This window comes from Thalassophryne amazonica, chromosome 5, assembly GCF_902500255.1.
Source record: "Thalassophryne amazonica chromosome 5, fThaAma1.1, whole genome shotgun sequence".
Taxonomy (NCBI): Eukaryota; Metazoa; Chordata; class Actinopteri; order Batrachoidiformes; family Batrachoididae; genus Thalassophryne; species Thalassophryne amazonica.
The window spans coordinates 116,760,855-116,778,866 of record NC_047107.1 but is presented as its reverse complement, the minus strand read 5'-3'; positions in this window follow the sequence as shown (position 1 = coordinate 116,778,866).

Genomic DNA, 18,012 nt, shown 5'->3' with positions numbered 1-18,012 from the left:
ATTTGAGGTGTGTTTGGGGTACCAACCCCCATTATTTCCCGTGGTGGAGGGAGAGGTCGGTGTGCCCTCAGTCCGGGCCCACCTTCGGAGGTGCCGTCGGGTGTGGCGCACCGCCCGTTCTGCCTTGTTGAAGGCAGGAGGTGTGGTTGTCGACGAAGGACATCCCGCTTCAGGTACAGTCACCGAAACTGATGGACAGGTTCATCGGACCCTTCCGCATCCTCAAGGTCCTTAGCCCTGCCGCAGTGAAGCTCCAGCTCCCAGCTTCACTGCAGATCCACCCGGTGTTCCACATCTCCAAAATCAAACCGCACCACACCTCACCCCTCTGTGCTCCCGGTCCGGCGCCGCCTCCTGCCCGGATCATTGACGGGGAGCTGGCTTGGACACTGCGCCGGCTCCTGGACGTCCCTCGAATGGGCCGGGGGTTCCAATATCTGGTGGACTGGGAGGGGTATGGACCCGAAGAATGCTCCTGGGTGAAGAGGAGCTTCATCCTGGATCCGGCCCTCCTGGCCGATTTCTGCCGTCGACAACCCAATAAGCCTGGTCGGGCGCCAGGAGGCGCCCGTTGAGGGGGGGGTCCTGTTGTGTGGGCCGCCAGAAGAGGAGGTACTGCTGGCCCACCACCAGAGGGCGCCCTGCCTGAAATGCGGGCTTCAGGCACGAGAGGGCGCTGCCGCCACGGACACAGCCGGGAGTGACAGCTGTCACTCATTATTTCCTGACAGCTTTCACTCATTCATGCTTCATCATCTCACTCCATAAAACCCAGACGTCATCTCCACCTCATCAATTACCTGAAATGTTGCTGAAAATGTACCAATTCAATTGTATTTCAAGCTTATAGAGTCACTGTTTTGAAATTTTAAGCCAATAATTAAAGTAATAAGAAATACATTTCTTCATAGCAAATTACGAACAGCAGAGATCAGAGTCAGTGCATTCTGTAGCCACAGTGGTGGTTTATTATATAGTTTATATTGTTTAAAAAGAAAAAGTAATGCAATCCTAAACAAATTGTTGAAAAAAAAACAAAAACCTCAAAACTGTCAGGATGACAGAAAAGCTGCCTGCTTCACTTGATTAAAAACTACTGTGTCATTTTTGAAGAAGAGAGCAAATTCTATGTCCGTTAAATGTGTTTTGAACATTTTCAATGTTATTTAAATTATTAACTTAGACTTTGAGAGAAACATGCAAAAAATAACTTACGTATGCAAAAAAAAAAAAAAAAAAATGATTATACATATATTACAATATAAATATAATTTTTTGTTTATTATTCTTGAAATTAGTTAAAATAAGGCTTGCCAAGAACCTTTTAGTGGCATAAAACCATATACCTTCAGGGGGCCGCAGATCCAGGGCCCTGTGGCTCCCCGAAAGTATGAGCCGCGATCACATAAATTACCCAGCACTAAAATGGTCCTAGCTAGAACCCTGAGGTTGAATGATTTTATAGCAAAATATAATTGTCATGCTTTAGCCCAGAATATAGTTTTGGCCCCAGTATCCGTCTATTTCCCTCTCTTTGTCCTTCTGTCCGACCCTGAATGTTTATTTTCTGTTTCTTCCACTTTGGTCTGGGTTTTATGATCTGTTACACTTCAGCCATGTTAAGTTCTATTCTAGTTTAGTCTCAGCTTTTTATTTAGTCATACTGTGTTATCACATTAGGTTTTAAGGATTATGTCACATGTCAGCCACTTGAGTTCTGTTCTAGTTTAGTCTTTCTTATTTTCTGGTTATTCAGTCACTCTGTTTTGAGCACATTAGTCCCTCAGGTTTTTCTGTACACTCCTGCCACATGTTGAGTTCTTCTCTAGTTTTGATCCAGCCTTTAATTTTCTGTTCTGTTTCTGCCTTTTCATTTGTTGATTCTGTTTCTCACTTTTGGATTTTAGGAATTGTTTAACATTTGTTCTGTCACTGTCACATTCCTCTCCTTGCTGCTTTTGTCTGACACGCCCACCTGTCACTCCACTCTTGTCTCACTCAGCCACGCCTTCTTTCCTGCACCTGCATCTCATCACGCCTTGATTATCCTCTGCTTTTAAACTCCTTGTCTTCCACCACTCACTGCTAGTTTGTTGTGCATTCTGCCTCGTTCCAAGCCATCTGTATCCTGTCCTAGTCTGTGTTTTTGCCGTTCTTGACCTTTGCTTGTCCTTGACCACGTTTTTGCCTGAGCCTGTTAACCTGCTTCTCCGTGTCTGAACCCAGCCTGTTTTTGACTCTGTTTTTTGCCACCTCTTAAGTACCTGTTTGCCCGTGCTGGAACTCTGCTTGTTTACTGACCACGCCTCCACTTGACAACCCTCTGTACCGCTTCCTGTCTGATAGTCTTCCTGTGCACCGACCAAGCCTGTTTCTGATTAAACCTTTACTAATCCTCCAACTGAGTAATGACTCTGCATTGGTGTCCACCTGCCTGCCGCGCCACGTCACCACAGACCCTGGCAATAATATACTTAGTGAGCAGCAATATGGATATAGAAAAAGTCATACAACTGCAGTGGCATTAATTCACTTTGCTGAACAATTCACAAAAGCAATTGAGAATAAGAAATACAGTGTTGGGGTTTTTTTGATTTACAGAATGCATTTGACACCATAGATCACGCCTTATAATTGGATAAATTGCAGAAGTATGGTATCAGGGGATTGGCATATGAGTGGATATTGAGTTATTTATACAGTAGGTATCATCAGTATGTTCATTTGTGTGGGATAAATGCTGAAATTTTGAGGATTGCATATGGGGTCCCCCACGGTTCAGACCTTGGTCCATTGTTGTTTATTTCATATATAATTATATATATTTGGTTTCTAAGTCCCTGACTTTTATTTTGTTTGCTGATGATGCAACTGTATTTTGTAGTGGGGATCATTTGGTAGATAGATAGATAGATAGATAGATAGATAGATAGATAGATAGATAGATAGATAGATAGATAGATAGATAGATAGATAGATAGATTTATTGTCATTACAACGAAGTGCAACGAAATTTATTCCCACCCAATCACCTCAGACAAAAATATAATTAATCCTCAATTATTACAAGTTGAACATAATAATGGCACACATCAGAATTAGAACATCCATACATATGCATTTGATTGTTTGTGTATGCTAAACTTTAAGGCAGTCTGTCATCCGAATTGAGGCAATAAAAGTGGGGTGGGGTTCGGGGGCGCAGCAGTGTCTCCTGCGCAGCTGCGAGCTTGTGGGAGAGGTGAAGGCCGCTGCAGCTCAAAGCCGAGTGGCCTCCGGAGGGGGGAGGAATGATCTATTGCATTGAGGTTTGGGGAAACACATGCAAAACTTTTTTTTTTTTTTTTTGCCTCCTTGCACTCGGCCGAGACGGTCGCATTTTTCTCTTCTCCCTCCCTCCTTATCTTTCCTGCTTCTGTGGCATGTTGTCTGTGAGGTTGCCAGCTTTGCTCTTCTGGAAACAGCAAAAATGGATCTGTTAAAGTGGGCTCTGAATGCAATTGACACTATTTTTTCTACAAGACACTCGGAAGCGGAGGACCCGACCTGTCCTGCCGGGACACATGTGATGGGTTACGTGATGGACAGTTGGAGGAAATGGCAGGTCATGTGCCTTTACACGCTGTCTGTGGAGGACGTCGAAGATGTGTATATATTTGGCACGGTGGTGACTGGGTTCCTGCTGTGTGGAGCAGGCATAGTGCTGGTTTACCGGAAAATTAAGAAAGTGGAAGCGGCAATAATTGGCCCGTCCAGGCTGCCCCACATGATTGACTCGATTGGTAGGGCAGTGTCAGCTCAGTCGGTGGGTGTTAATCGCGCGTTGGATACCATCTCGGGAAGAATGGCTGCACTGGAAAACCGCATTGATCGTCAGTAATGACCACATCTCCTCTCTTAATTCAGATGTATTGAAAGCCACACTGTCTCAGACTGTGGAATCTTTCAGGCGTCTGCTAATCTGGATTTTCTTTCGGCTTCCCAAAACACAGCTACACTTCAAGGCTGCTGTGATAAAAACCTCCTGGAGAAGAACAACACTTACGCCTCACTCCCTGGTCTTCCCCCGCCTCAGCTTCTCCAGCTCTGACGTTGACTGTGGGCAGTGGACTGTTCAGGGCTGGGCCCCTCCTCCCTCCAGATTGGACGAACAAGGCCGTTGATGGCGCCTAAAGGCTGCCGCCGGAGTGTTCTGTCTGATAACTGGACTCTTACAAATCTCAGTCGTCGTCTCTCGTCCTGTTGTTGTGTGTGATCATTGTTCATTGTGCTGATGGGTTTTTTCCTTCATTGCTGCTGCATGAGTCAATGCAGCAGCTATGAAGGTTTTTCTTTCCCAAGTTTTACCTTGTGTGTGCTTTTTTATATGTGTTCATGTACCGGGCCGGCTTATGTGTGTTGCGTGTTATGTGTGTGTCGTCTGTCGTCATGAGACCGGTCATGGTTTGCTCAGCCCTGCTGTTGACCATAAGGCAGGGATATACATCTGGAGCTGGTCCCCGGGCGCCTAAAGGCGACTTCTGCTCCTAACTGGCAATTAGGATGGGTTAAATGCAGTAGACACATTTCATTGTGCAGGGAACATGTTCCTTTGTGCATATGACAATAAAATTCTTTTGAATCCTTTGAATCTTTTGAAAACTAATCCAAATCCAATATTTTTGCTACAAAAGAAAGCCATGAAAAATCAGTGACAAACCCTACCATGAACCAACAAACCCATTATTTGTCTGTTTACATATTTTAAAATTCTGGGACTTGGTTGATTACACCACAGTTCAAATCATGTATAAAGTCAAAAGCAAGCTTTTTCCTCAACATGTCCAGGATCTGTTTAAAATGAAGTTGTCCAGTTACAATTTGAGAAGAACGTTAGTATTTGAGAAGTCAAAGACTCAAACTACTGCAAAAAGTCATTGCATTTCTGTTAAAGGTGTTAACATAAGGAATAATTGTCCTGATAACATCAAATTATCTGGTACCTTCGTCGCCTTTAAAAGGCTCTATAAGAACAATATAATACCTTTTTATAATCTGATGAACAGGGTTTATAGATTTTTGTTACTGTTTTTGTTGGGGAAGTGTCATGACACGGACCCACAACAGGGGGCGTTAATGAAGGGACAATGGAATAACCAAAAAGTAACAATTTAATGTTGTGAAGGTGCACAACGTAATACAGACAGATACAAATATGCGTTATATCAATCCGACAAAAAGGTGAGGTGTGGCAGGCTCGAAGATAGGAGACATCTGGTGCGAGAAGAGCCAGATCCCACACAGGCCTCACCACCAACCGACCTGAAGAACACCGGAGCCGCCAAGCCCTGCGCCCCAGGTGGCCACTGTCTTCAGCAGTCAGACCCGGTACTGCTGGCAGAAAACAGAAACAGTTCTGGATGAGTGTGAGTTCGCACACTCAGTAATCCCACAGTCTGTGTTCTTTTGGGAGGGAGCACCTCCACCTCCAATCACACACTCGTGCAGCTCCTGTCTAACCACTTATCTGGTTGGGGTGTGAAGCGAAGCCGTCGCTGATCACACCAAACACCAATCCCACAGATAAGGCAACACCCACAGGAAAACGGCTGCAAAGAAGTTCAGATTATTACTCAATGTTTTAAGTCAGCAGAGAAAATTACCTGTATGGTAGAAGATTTCTCGGCGAGGAGGTGGAGTTGTAGTCCGGTCTTTGTAGTGGTGGTGATGGGTGACAGCTGGTGTTGATAGGTGACAGCTGTCACCTCCAGCGGCTCCTACGCCCTCTCATGCTTGGAGCCCGCACTCCAAGCAGGGCGCCATCTGGTGGTGGTGGGCCAGCAGTACCTCCTCTTCAGCGGCCCACACAACAGTTTTTGGGGATTGTGCACTGTTTGTCTGGCTGTTTGGATTTTTCTTTTTTTTTTCTTCTTTTTTGTTTTGTTTATTGATTATTATGTTTGTGCTGGCATTTTCTGTTGTAAGTATGGGTATGTGTGTATGTGTATATGTGTGTGTGTGTGTGTGTGTATATATATACATTTTACTTTTGTGGAAAAAGGGGTGGGTGTTTATAAGCTTTGGCTTCTGGTACACTGTTAAATTGTCCTATTTATGACATTATTGTTATTGCTGAGTATGTGTGCCAAATAAATTCATTCATTCATTCATTCTTATTCTCTCCCCCCCCCCCCCCCCCCCCCAGTAGGGAGTCCATTCGATATTAAATATGAATATATATTAATATTTAAATTGACATGTTTTGGTGCCCTGTTGTGTGGGCCGCTGAAGAGGAGGTACTGCTGGCCCACCACAACAAGATGGCGCCCTGCTTGAAGAGCGGGCTTCAAGCACAAGAGGGCGTCGGAGCGACCAGGAGTGACAGCTGTCACTCATCATCCGTACCAGCTGTCACTCATCCACTACTCATCACCACCACCATAAAGGCCGGACTGCAACTCCACCTCCCCGCCGAGAAATCAGCTACCATTCAGGTAATATTCTCTGCTGTACTTAACACTGACTAATAGTCTGAACTTTTTTGCAGCCGTTTTCCTGTGGGTGTTGCCTTATCTGTGGGATTGGCGTTTGGTGTGATCAGCGACGGCTTCGCTTCACACCCCAACCAGATAAGTGGTTAGACAGGAGCTGCACGAGTGTGTGATTGGAGGTGGAGGTTTTCCCTCCTAACTGTATACAGACTGTGGGATTACTGAGTGTGCGAACTCACACTCATCAGGACTGTCTCTGTTCTCTGCCAGCAGTACCGGGTCTGACTGCTGAAGACAGCGGCCACCTGGGGCGCAGGGCTTGGCGGCTCCGGTGTTCTTCAGCTCCGTTGGTGGTGGAAGCTGTGTGGGATCCGGCTCTTCTCTCGCCAGGCGTCTTCTATCATCAAGCCTGCCCACACATCACCTGGTGTATAATTGACAGTCCACCATATTGTTATTGTCTGTACGTCGTTGTGCGATTCACAACATTAAATTGTTACTTTTGGCTTATCCATTGTCTGTTCATTAACGCCCCCTGTTGTGGGTCCATGTCACGACACTTTCACAACAGGGCCCTGCAGTGAGGCATAATAAATATTAACATTAAATATTAATAAAATATTTAATTTTATTACAGGTCCCTGTGGAATAATCCTTCTGTAATCCCATAATCCTTCAGTAGTCCCCATGGCATAATACCTCTATGATCCCCATAGAATAAGATTTATTCTAGACTCGCTAGACTCTGAACTGTTGTCTCAATGAGAAAAATTGATGTAACAATTTGCATAGATTTTTTTTTTAAACGTTATTTCAACTTAGTTATTTAAACTTTCTGTTGTGGCTGGCGTGCCTGGCTGGCTTTTGTTTGTCTTCTGTTTCTGTCTTTTGGTTTTCCTCCCAGGTGGTGCGCATTTGGGACTGAGTGGCTGTGTAGCTGAGTTTATCAGGACTTCACCCTGATCACCTGAGGCTGATCACGTGCAGCTCGTCAGGACTCACAGCTGTGGTGTATCTACACGGATTGGAACATGGTGGCATTTAAGTCTGGAGTGCACAGTGTGTGTTTGCCAGAGACTCGACCTTGTGACCAGACGGGTGAGATCGTCGTCTTGAGAGCCATCTCATCATCAGTGGATGCAGAGAACGTCCAGGTTTGATGCATGGTCTGTGAAAGAGGAGAGGGTGAGGTCTCACGCTCGTCAGCACACTTCATGAGGTACGTTGGGTTTTGTGATTAACATTTGTACAGTCAGTAAATGTGGTGTCCCTCACGCCTTATTATATTGAGCTGCTATGTTAGTCGTTTTAATCAGCTTCCACTGCAGTGAGTTTGTGAACAAGGTGTTCCATGCCTGCAGGGTGGGAAGCTGATTAGTAATTAAGCCAGGAAGTGTTTGCTGTTTGTACACCTTTGAGCGGTCCCTCTGTGTGTAGAGTGTGGACTCACATGATGATTTCTTAATTCACAGACTCGGTTTGTCGCGGCCACCTGGGGGGTGTCGGCGGGGTCCTTGGGTCTGAACTGGTTCTGGCTCCGGACCGTTAGTGCTGCTGGGAGCGCACCCTTTACCACCTCGCCAGACCGCACACTTATTTGTTTGTATATTTATCACATCACTGTTATGTTTATTAAACTCAGTTATCCTTTGTACCATGCTCTGCTTATTTTATACTGGGTCCTTCAAACGCTGGTCGGTTCTCCGGGCTGCGTCCGACACATAACACTTTCAACTGAGTTAATGGCACAAGACCTCTCAAGCCTCATTTTTTAGAGTCTAGAATAATCCTTCTGTGGTCCCCCAAGAATAATTCTTTTGTGGTCCCCATAAAATAATACTTCTGTGATCCCTATAGAATAATTCTGCTGAACTCCCCATGTAATAATCCTTCTATAGGCTACATGGAATAATCAATCTGTGGTCCCCATATAATAATATATCTGTGGTCTTCATGGAATAATCCTTCTATGATCCCCCTAGAATAATCCTTCTATACTCCACATAGAATAATCTATCTATGGTCTTCATGTAATAATCCTTCTGTCGTCCCCATGGAACAATCTTTCTGTGTTTGAAAGACTTACTTTTTTTCAGCTGTCTTGGGCTTGCTGAAGAAACAATGCATGGAAAGCAGTGTGCTGGTATAATTGTGTTGATATTTTGCGAAATCTGATGAGCACATGGATGGATTTAGGGAGGGATCATGGGCCACTTGTGAAAAATTGGAGCCACCTTGAATGCCTCTTACAGCAGTCATCACAACCATTCAGGCACAGCACATGCACATGCACTCTACATTCATGTGCGGCTCATGGCAGAAACCCATTCAAATGGCGGGCAAGATGAGGTCGCACTGCCATCTGATCGTGTTCGCAGCATTCGCACGGTATGTCAAACGCAGGTCGGACACATTGTGCCACGCTAAGTAGCTGAATGAAATCATTAGCCATGTCGAACCATGGCTGAGTGGTGCGATCGAGGCAGCCTTCACACCAGCAGCCAAATGTTGGTGAATCACGAACAAATGGCCATTCGACCCACTCTCGGTCATAGTTGGCAACCCACAAACATCCAACACCATTCGCTGGGAACTTAGAAAAGACAGGGCTATTCACACAGCCGGCACAAGAGTAGAGTGCAGGCGATCACTTTCGAGCTGGCTGTGCAAATGGCCCCACAGTGTGCCATTACCAAGCAACACAAATGGCATGCAAGTGGCCCCCCCCCCCCCCCCCCCACACACACACACCATGATCCAGCATTGTCAGGTGCGGCTGAGGTGGCCGGAGTGCAATCACTGTCCAGTGCAGTGCACATCTGGATGACTGTACTGTCCAGCTGAAACAGCTGACTGCTGTGTACTCACAACTCAGATGAAGAACACATATTGTGCCATGAACAACATGAACAAAACTCCATGCAATGCACATGTGTGGACATGCTCTCATGCTCTCATGCTCTCATGACATGCTAATAATTACGTAGAGACAAGATGACATGGAGACCGGCAAGTAACATCTAAGTGCACCCGGCATGGTGCAAACCTAGTCATCAGCTGGCCGGCCGAGGTAATGAATTGTAGTCCACATGACAGACTGAATGAGTGGAAAATAAATAAACATATATACTCAACAAAAATATAAACGCAACACTTTTGGTTTTGCTCCCATTTTGTATGAGATTAACTCAACGATCTAAAACTTTTTCCACATACACAATATTACCATTTCCCTCAAATACTGTTCACAACCCAGTCTAAATCTGTGATAGTGAGGACTTCTCCTTTGCTGAGATAATCCATCCCACCTCACAGGTGTGCCATACCAAGATGCTGATTAGACACCATGATTAGTGCACAGGTGTGCCTTAGACTGTCCACAATAAAAGGCCACTCTGAAAGGTGCAGTTTTGTTTTATTGGGGAGGGATACCAGTCAGTATCTGGTGTGACCACCATTTGCCTCATGCAGTGCAACACATCTCCTTCGCATCATCCGTGAAGAGAACACCTCTCCAATGTGCCAAACGGCAGCGAATGTGAGCATTTGCCCACTCAAATCGGTTACGACGACGAACTGGAGTCAGGTGGAGACCCCGATGAGGAAGACGAGCATGCAGATGAGCTTCCCTGAGACAGTTTCTGACAGTTTGTGCAGAAGTTCTTTGGTTATGCAAACCGATTGTTCCAGCAGCTGTCCGAGTGGCTGGTCTCAGATGATCTTGGAGGTGAACATGCTGGATGTGGAGGTCCTGGGCTGGTGTGGTTACACGTGGTCTGCGGTTGTGAGGCTGGTTGGATGTACTGCCAAATTCTCTGAAACACCTTTGGAGACGGCTTATGGTAGAGAAATGAACATTCAATACACGAGCAACAGTTCTGGTTGACATTCCTGCTGTCAGCATGCCAATTGCACGCTCCTTCAAATCTTGCGATATCTGTGGCATTGTGCTGTGTGATAAAACTGCACCTTTCAGAGTGGCCTTTTATTGTGGGCAGTCTAAGGCACACCTGTGCACTAATCATGGTGTCTAATCAGCATCTTGGTATGGCACACCTGTGAGGTGGGATGGATTATCTCAACAAAGGAGAAGTGCTCACTATCACAGATTTAGACTGGTTTGTGAACAATATTTGAGAGAAATGGTAATATTGTATATGTGGAAAAAGTTTTAGATCTTTGAGTTCATCTCATACAAAATGGGAGCAAAACCAAAAGTGTTGCGTTTATATTTTTGTTGAGTATATGCAATAAGGGAGAAAGACATGAACTCATTCATGTGTGATTGTTTTGCTCAAAGCACTGTGGGCACATGGGGCGTGTCAGCTGGAAGTGACAGTGAGTCACTGCACATGATGTGTTAAATTAAAAACACAGAGAACAGAGGCAGGACAAATAAATAAATACAACAATAACTACATACATAACAAATCCATAAAACAAAAAATCAAAGAACAAAGGAACAGAGTGTGAGACTTTTTCCGTGAGATGAGTTGGCCGAATGGAGGTGGGCATGTCCACGCCAGCAGCAGCTGTTTAGAATTGTGGACTTGCAAGTCACAGCCGGGGAACACATATCGTGCTGTCACAACACTCTACCACGAGGCACGTGCATCAGCATGCTGTCCTCATGTGGAAATACATAGAAACACATACCGCCAATGCAACATGAGCAGCAGCAACCATGTCAGCGTGCACATCATCAGTGATGATGATGTTTCCCCCTCGTTTGTTCTCTCCTGATCAGGAAAAGAAATTCAGTGTCTCTTGCGTGATCATTTTCTGTGTGTCTGTGTAAACTGGGTTGTTCTTTCCAGGTCCAACTCCGAACAACTCTGACATCTTGGTCCTTCGACAGCCGTGTGCCAATAGACCGGAAACTTGTTGGCCCGTGACGGAGAACCCCCGTGGAAGACCGCGGCCGCGGCGCGGGAACCAGTTCCTGCAGACCCTTTTCCGGGGGACGGGTGAGACTGTTTTTCTTTACGTGCACATGTGTGTGTAAGGCTGTGAGTCAACGCGAGGAAAAACCCCGTAATGTCTTTTTTGGTTTGTCTCTCGGCTTCAGCACTGTAAGGTGTGAGGCTAAGGCCTGGCTGGAAAGCGTTAAATTTTACTCTCTGAGAGAGAAAGAGAAAAGTCAGGTGGCACAGCGGTTAAAGACCATCTGTTATGGAGGCACGTGCTCGCGCTGCATTTCCCGCTGTGTCAGACACCTGATGTGGCTGTTGGCTCCGGATTGAGCTGGCAGCGGTTACAATTGGCAATTAATAAAGCAAGAGACAACTAAAAGACCACTTTCGGGTCCGGAACAGCACGTAAAAACTGTACAGTGTTAGGTCGGTGAAACCTTCGGTGGACGAGCCGTAAAATTCTGATATAAAAACCGGTTGGAGCAGAAGCGTGATAACAGCGGAGCTAAAATGTGATAACAGCTGAAGCACAGCGGTGTGAATGTGTTTGTGTGAATGTGCTTTTATGACTGAGGATGTGCGCAACTGAATCGCAGGGGGCCTGTCACCAGTTTTAACCCACTGGCAGAAACGAAGCCCTGTCTGTGAAGTAGGTTGTAAACGTTCTATATGCACCACACCTGTTTGTGAACCTACGAGTCTGGAAAGAAGCCATAAGCAAGGTCACCCACCTCTCAGAAGTCGAAGTGGTGACACTTTTCAGACTGATCGGTGACCAAACAGTGAAAAAAGAACAACAGCCTGTTCGTTTAGATCTCCCTATGAGATAACCCCACAAACAGCTAAAATGCGTAATTGCTGTTGTTCTCACAGTAAACATGACACACAACCACAGTTTAATGATTTCAGGTATATGGAGATTAAATATCCCGGGTCATCTAAACATTTAAACATGTGGCAAAAACAGTTCAATTTCTCAGGGAAATTACACCCAGAAGCAACAGAATTAGTGGACAATATAAAGAGGAAAGCTAAGGACTCTGCAAAAAAGCAAAAAAAAGGTGTGGGTTAGAAAATGCACTAAAGTGCAAAAGTGAAGCCTACAGGTGGTGTGAGGCTGAGAATAAAATCAAAAATAAACTGAAGCAGGGACAAGATGATCTTAAGAGTGTCCTCTATAATAAAAATGAAATTGATAATGAGACACCGGGAGGGAGCCAGAGGCCCCCTCCGCAGAATGCAGGCACAGCCCTTTACCCAGCCGCAGATAATGTTGAAGCTGCAGCAAGTGCGCCCTCTCCACTTCCCTATGCTCACCAGACCACAGATGATGACCCACCTGAGTTAAAGCATTTTGCTGAAGATTCCTCTCCTCTGACCCCTCCAATGACGCTGAGGGATGGGGAAGCTTTACCTCCTCCATTGCCCACTCAGAAAGCAGCACAGAAGCAAAAGCAGGAACCACAAATGCATCTTGGTGAGGCAGAAATGTGTCCCTTAATTGAGGTAGCAAATCCACGGACAGGCGCTGATGATGCCCCAACAACACTGGTGTACTGCACCTGGACACAGAAGGAGGTGAGAAAGGCATGCAAAAGCCTGACCCCCCTGAAGAAGATGTAGAAGCCTTTCTCACTGATCTGAAGTTACTCAGACAGTCGTATCATCTGAACGGGGTTGAAACACAACAGGTGCTAATGACAGCCCTGCAAAAATATTGGGCAGCAGTGAGGGGAGATTGGTCACCCCTGGATACAAATGATCCCCCCTCAAATCTTAGCACCAAGTAGTACAGACCTGGACATGAGGGTGACCACTGTATGCGACCGAATCAGAACCAAATTTAAGAAGAGAGCAGATTATTGTGAAATTGGGAAAACAAAACAAAAGGATGGTGAGCTGTTCGAAGATTACGTCATCAGGATGACAAAGGTGTTTAAGGCACACAGCGGATTGCAGGAAGACAATGATGACAAGGGACCATACTGTGTGCTAACTCCAGCACACCTCTACATCAGTGGGTGAATAAGCATCATATTGGACTTGCCAGTGGAACATTGGCAGATTACATTAATCATGCTATGCATGCTGAAAAAGTCACGCAGACGAAAAAGAAGACTAAGACTTCAGGGGACATAATGTTGTCTGGTGGGATACAGCCAGAAGAAGTATTGTTTTCTGGACGAGGACGAGGGACTTTTAGGGGAAGGAGGAGAGGCCAAGGGCAGCTGAGACGTGGTGGTTTTAGTCGATCCAGCCAGGATGGGGTGTGCTGGCGGTGTCATAAACCTGGTCATTTCGCACGAGACTGTCCATCATCAGGTCCACGGAACTGCCCTCCCTCTTCAGTGACGGCATGACTGACCGCCGACGTAAATACTGCTGACCCGGTCCAGCATGAGGGACATGAATCAATGGTGGAGGTGGATGATTTGGAGTGTAGTGTAGAGGACATGTGCGCTTTGAGTGACATTCTGCTTTCAGATGACCCTACTAGACCTGTTGTGACCTTGAGGGTGAATGGAGTTGATACTGAATTTTTGTGTGACTTTGGAGCATGTGTGACTGGCTGCAGGGATCTTGGGTTGGGTCTCAGAAGCGGGGGCCGTTATTTGGCTGTGAGAGTTGCTGATGGAGGGACTCTGCGTGTGCCAATGTCACAACCTGTTACAATTCTTGACCCTAAAGGGGGTAAAGCCTGCAGAGTGTCAGCTCTCATACACCCATCCTGTCCCTCTAATCTTCTGGGACGTGATGTTATGACAGCGTTAGGACTTAGCATCATTGCGACCCCAACAGGCCACATGGTCATCAAAAGGCAGTATGAATTGAGAGCAGGAGATTTCTATGTGACAGAAGCCTTGGGAGACCCCCGCTATTATTGGTCTTTTGATATATCTCCGGGACCTCCAGTTTGCATCCCAGAAACGTTGTTGAAACAAGTCAGAGCACTTCCACATCCCAATTCCACTGAGTTTATGCCAAATGATGGCCTGCATGTAACCATGTACTATAAACAATCTCCTGGATTTGACCAACAATATGATGACAAATTACAAAATTGTTCACCAGCTCTGTTGTCATTGTTGTATATGTTTTCTGATGGCCAGGGCATGGTTGGAGTGGGGGTGGGCATCCCCACAGACGCCATGGCATGTTACCATGGTTGTTCTGACCCCCACATCTCCTTGGCAAAAACAGCAGATGCTCCATGGTCCGATGTAGGGTTGTTTGTGACGCGGTGTATGGCAGCAAGAGACTGGATCGAGACAAAAGACGGAGAAGAATACAGTGCAGGACTGGACGCTTATCGATACAGACTAAATTGGGCTGCTCCAGCCCAAGCTGTGATCCACACACATGGAGAGATTACACAAAAATGAACCATGCACTTACTGTCAGAAAGTGACAACATTGTCCTAGCCACCGTTCCTGAATGTTTGTGGTCTCAGGGACCTGCTGACGTAGGACTGATTACAGGGATACAACCGATCCAGATTGTGGTCTCAGGGACCTGCTGACGTAGGACTGATTACAGGCATACAACCGATCCAGATACGGCCCAAAACTGAATACAGGCCCTGTATGCGACAGTATCCCTTAAAACCTGATGCTGTTGAAGGTATAAGGCCTGTAACTAAAGCCCTATTATCTGCTGGAATGTTGATTGAATGTCCAGATTCACCTTGTAATACATCAATATTTCCAGTGAAAAAGGCACCTCCCTCCGTGGAATGGAGAATGGTGCAAGATCTTCAAGCGGTTAATGCTGCTGTGATTCAAAGGGTCCAGATCCGCATACACTGTTGAACTCTTTGGATCCCCAAGCCAAATGGTTCTCAGTTGTGGATATAAGTAAGGCATTTTTCTCTATCCCTGTTCATGAAGACAGTCGGTTTTGGTTTGCGTTCACATCTGAGGGAAAGAGATACACATACACCAGATTGCCTCAGGGCTTTGCTGAGAGCCCTACTATCTTTTAACAACCCATGGCGAGCAATCTGGCGACATTCATTCCACCTAGTGGGAGTCAAATCTTGTTGTATGTGGATGATATTTTAGTCACATCAGAGACAAAACAGGACTGCACTCAGGACACTTTATTATTGACAGCATTATTGACCTTTTTGGCACAGAACGGACATAAAGCTAGTAAGAACAAACTCCAATATTGCCAATCCCAATTAAAATATTTGGGACATAATCTCAGCACAGGAGGCCGCACTGTTCTTGAAGATAGAAAAGCAACGGTTTTGCAAACTCCTAAACCATTGACAAAGAGGCAGATGATGTCCTTTCTGGGCCTGGTCAATTATTGCAGGCAGTGGATACCAAATTTTGCTGAAATAACAGGACCTTTGTCAAACATGATATTTGGGGAAAATGTTCCCATGTCTGCCACTTTAACATGGACAGAACAAGCAGAGCAAGCGTTCTGTGATGTTAAAAAGGCTTTAGCTTCCAGCAGACACTGGCTCTGCCAGATTACACCAAACCTTTTATTCAAATGGTTGATTGTAAGGGGGATTTTATGACATCAGTGCTCACACAGCAGTGTGGCGGTAGGCTGTGACCAGTGGCTTTTTATTCCACCAGGTTGGACCCTGTGGCTAGGGCTTTACCACCTTGTGTCTGTGCCATAGTCACAGCCTCTCTGGCTATACAAGCCTCTGCCAGAGTAGTGTTGTTTCATTCTTTGACGTTGAAAGTGCCACATGCTGTGTCTGCACTCTTGTTACAGACAAATATAACTTATCTCTCCCCAGCCAGACATTTGTCATGTATGGCTACCTTGTTATCTCAGCCACATCTTACTATGGAAAGATGTTCTGTTTTGAATCCAGCCACACTCCTCCTGGTCGAGGGTGAAGGCAAGCCACATAACTGTCTTGCTGATTCTGAGGAAATTCATAAACCCCACCCTGATTTGAGGGACGTTCTACTGCTGGATTCTGAACTTATTTTTGTTGACGGGTCTTGTAAGAAAAACCCGAATGGTACAAATGCTACAGGTTATTCCACTAACAAAATTTTAATTGCACAATCATTACCCAACCATTTGTCGGCCCAAGCTGCAGAGCTTATAGTGCTGACAGAAGCCTGCAAATTAATGACAGGGAAAAGAGTGACCATATACACTGACAGTCAATATGCATTCTCCACGGTCCATGTTTTCGTTCAGTATTGGAAAAATAGAGGGATGATTACGTCATCTGGGAAACCTATTTTAAACAAAGATCTGCTGCTGTCATTGCTGAAAGCAGTCCAGCTTCCCACAGCTGTTGCCATCTGTAAATGTGCTGCGCATACCACCGGTCAGGACCCTGTCTCCTGTGGAAATCGGTTTGCAGACGAGACTGCCAAGGCCGCAGCCTAGGGTGCGCTGGAGGTCCTACTTTCCGCAACTGACAGCTTAGATCTACAGATTCTTAAAGATATGCAAAATCATGCTCCTGCATCAGAGAAAGCACTTTGGGGACGTCACAACGTCCACCAAACCGCCGATGGTGTGTATGCCTGATCCTCAAACAAACCAGTCCTACCACATGGCCTTTTCAAATGAGCAGCTGTTTTGAGTCATGGACCATGTCACCCTTCTATGGCTGGAATGGTTGGACTGGTTAATGTTCATTTTGTGACGTTTAGATTTCAGGCATATGCAAAGCATTACTGCAGAGCATGTTTAATCTGTGCGAAGCACAATTCACAGGGTAATGAGAGACCAAAACGAGGGAAATTTCCAACCCCTCAATACCCGTTTCAAACGATCCATATGGATTTTACTGAAGTGAACCAATGAGAAGAGAAAAAATTGTTGGGGAAAGTGAAATGCACGGACCCACACCAGGGGGCGTAAATGAACGGCCAATAGAGATGCCAATAAATACAATTTATTGCTGCAAATGTGCACAACAGGTCCAATACTGCTTTTAGTCTGTCAATCAAGCTACACAAAAGATGACGCGTGGGCAGGCCCGAGGGTAGGAGACACCTATCCAGAGAAGAGCCGGGACCCACGAGGTTCCACCGCCAACGGAGACCTGCAACACACCAGAGCCGCCAAGTCCTTTGTCCCCAGGTGGCCACCGCTTCCATGTGTCAGATCCAGTACTGCTGGCAGGAACAGACACAGGTTAAAGGTGGGTGTGTTTACACCCAACAAACAGTCAGCAACTCACAGAAATCCTCTTGTAGGAATAAATCCAAATACTCCCAGAGTGCAGAGGAAAACTGGACAATGTGCAGTGTCAATGGTTATACTCAGTCAGTCAGAAGTGAGGAGTGAAGACACCAACTCCTCCAAACTTCCCACAGACTCGGCTACAAGCTGCAAGTATAAGTCACAACTGCAAAGACTTCTGTTACAATGAATGTGCGAACGGCACAAACGGCTGAGTCGGTTTACCTGACGGGTAAGCTGATAACTCGGCAGAGTTGTGATGTCTCTCCCAGGCTTTTATGGTGTGGTGTGAAGATGAGTGATGACTGACAGCTGTCAGTACCGGTGCTCCTGAGAGGCGACTGCGCCCTCTGGTGCCTGAAACCTGACGACAGGCAGGGCGCCCTCTGATGGTGAGCCAGCAGTACCTCCTCTTCGGGCGGCCCACACAACAAAAATATTGTCTAGT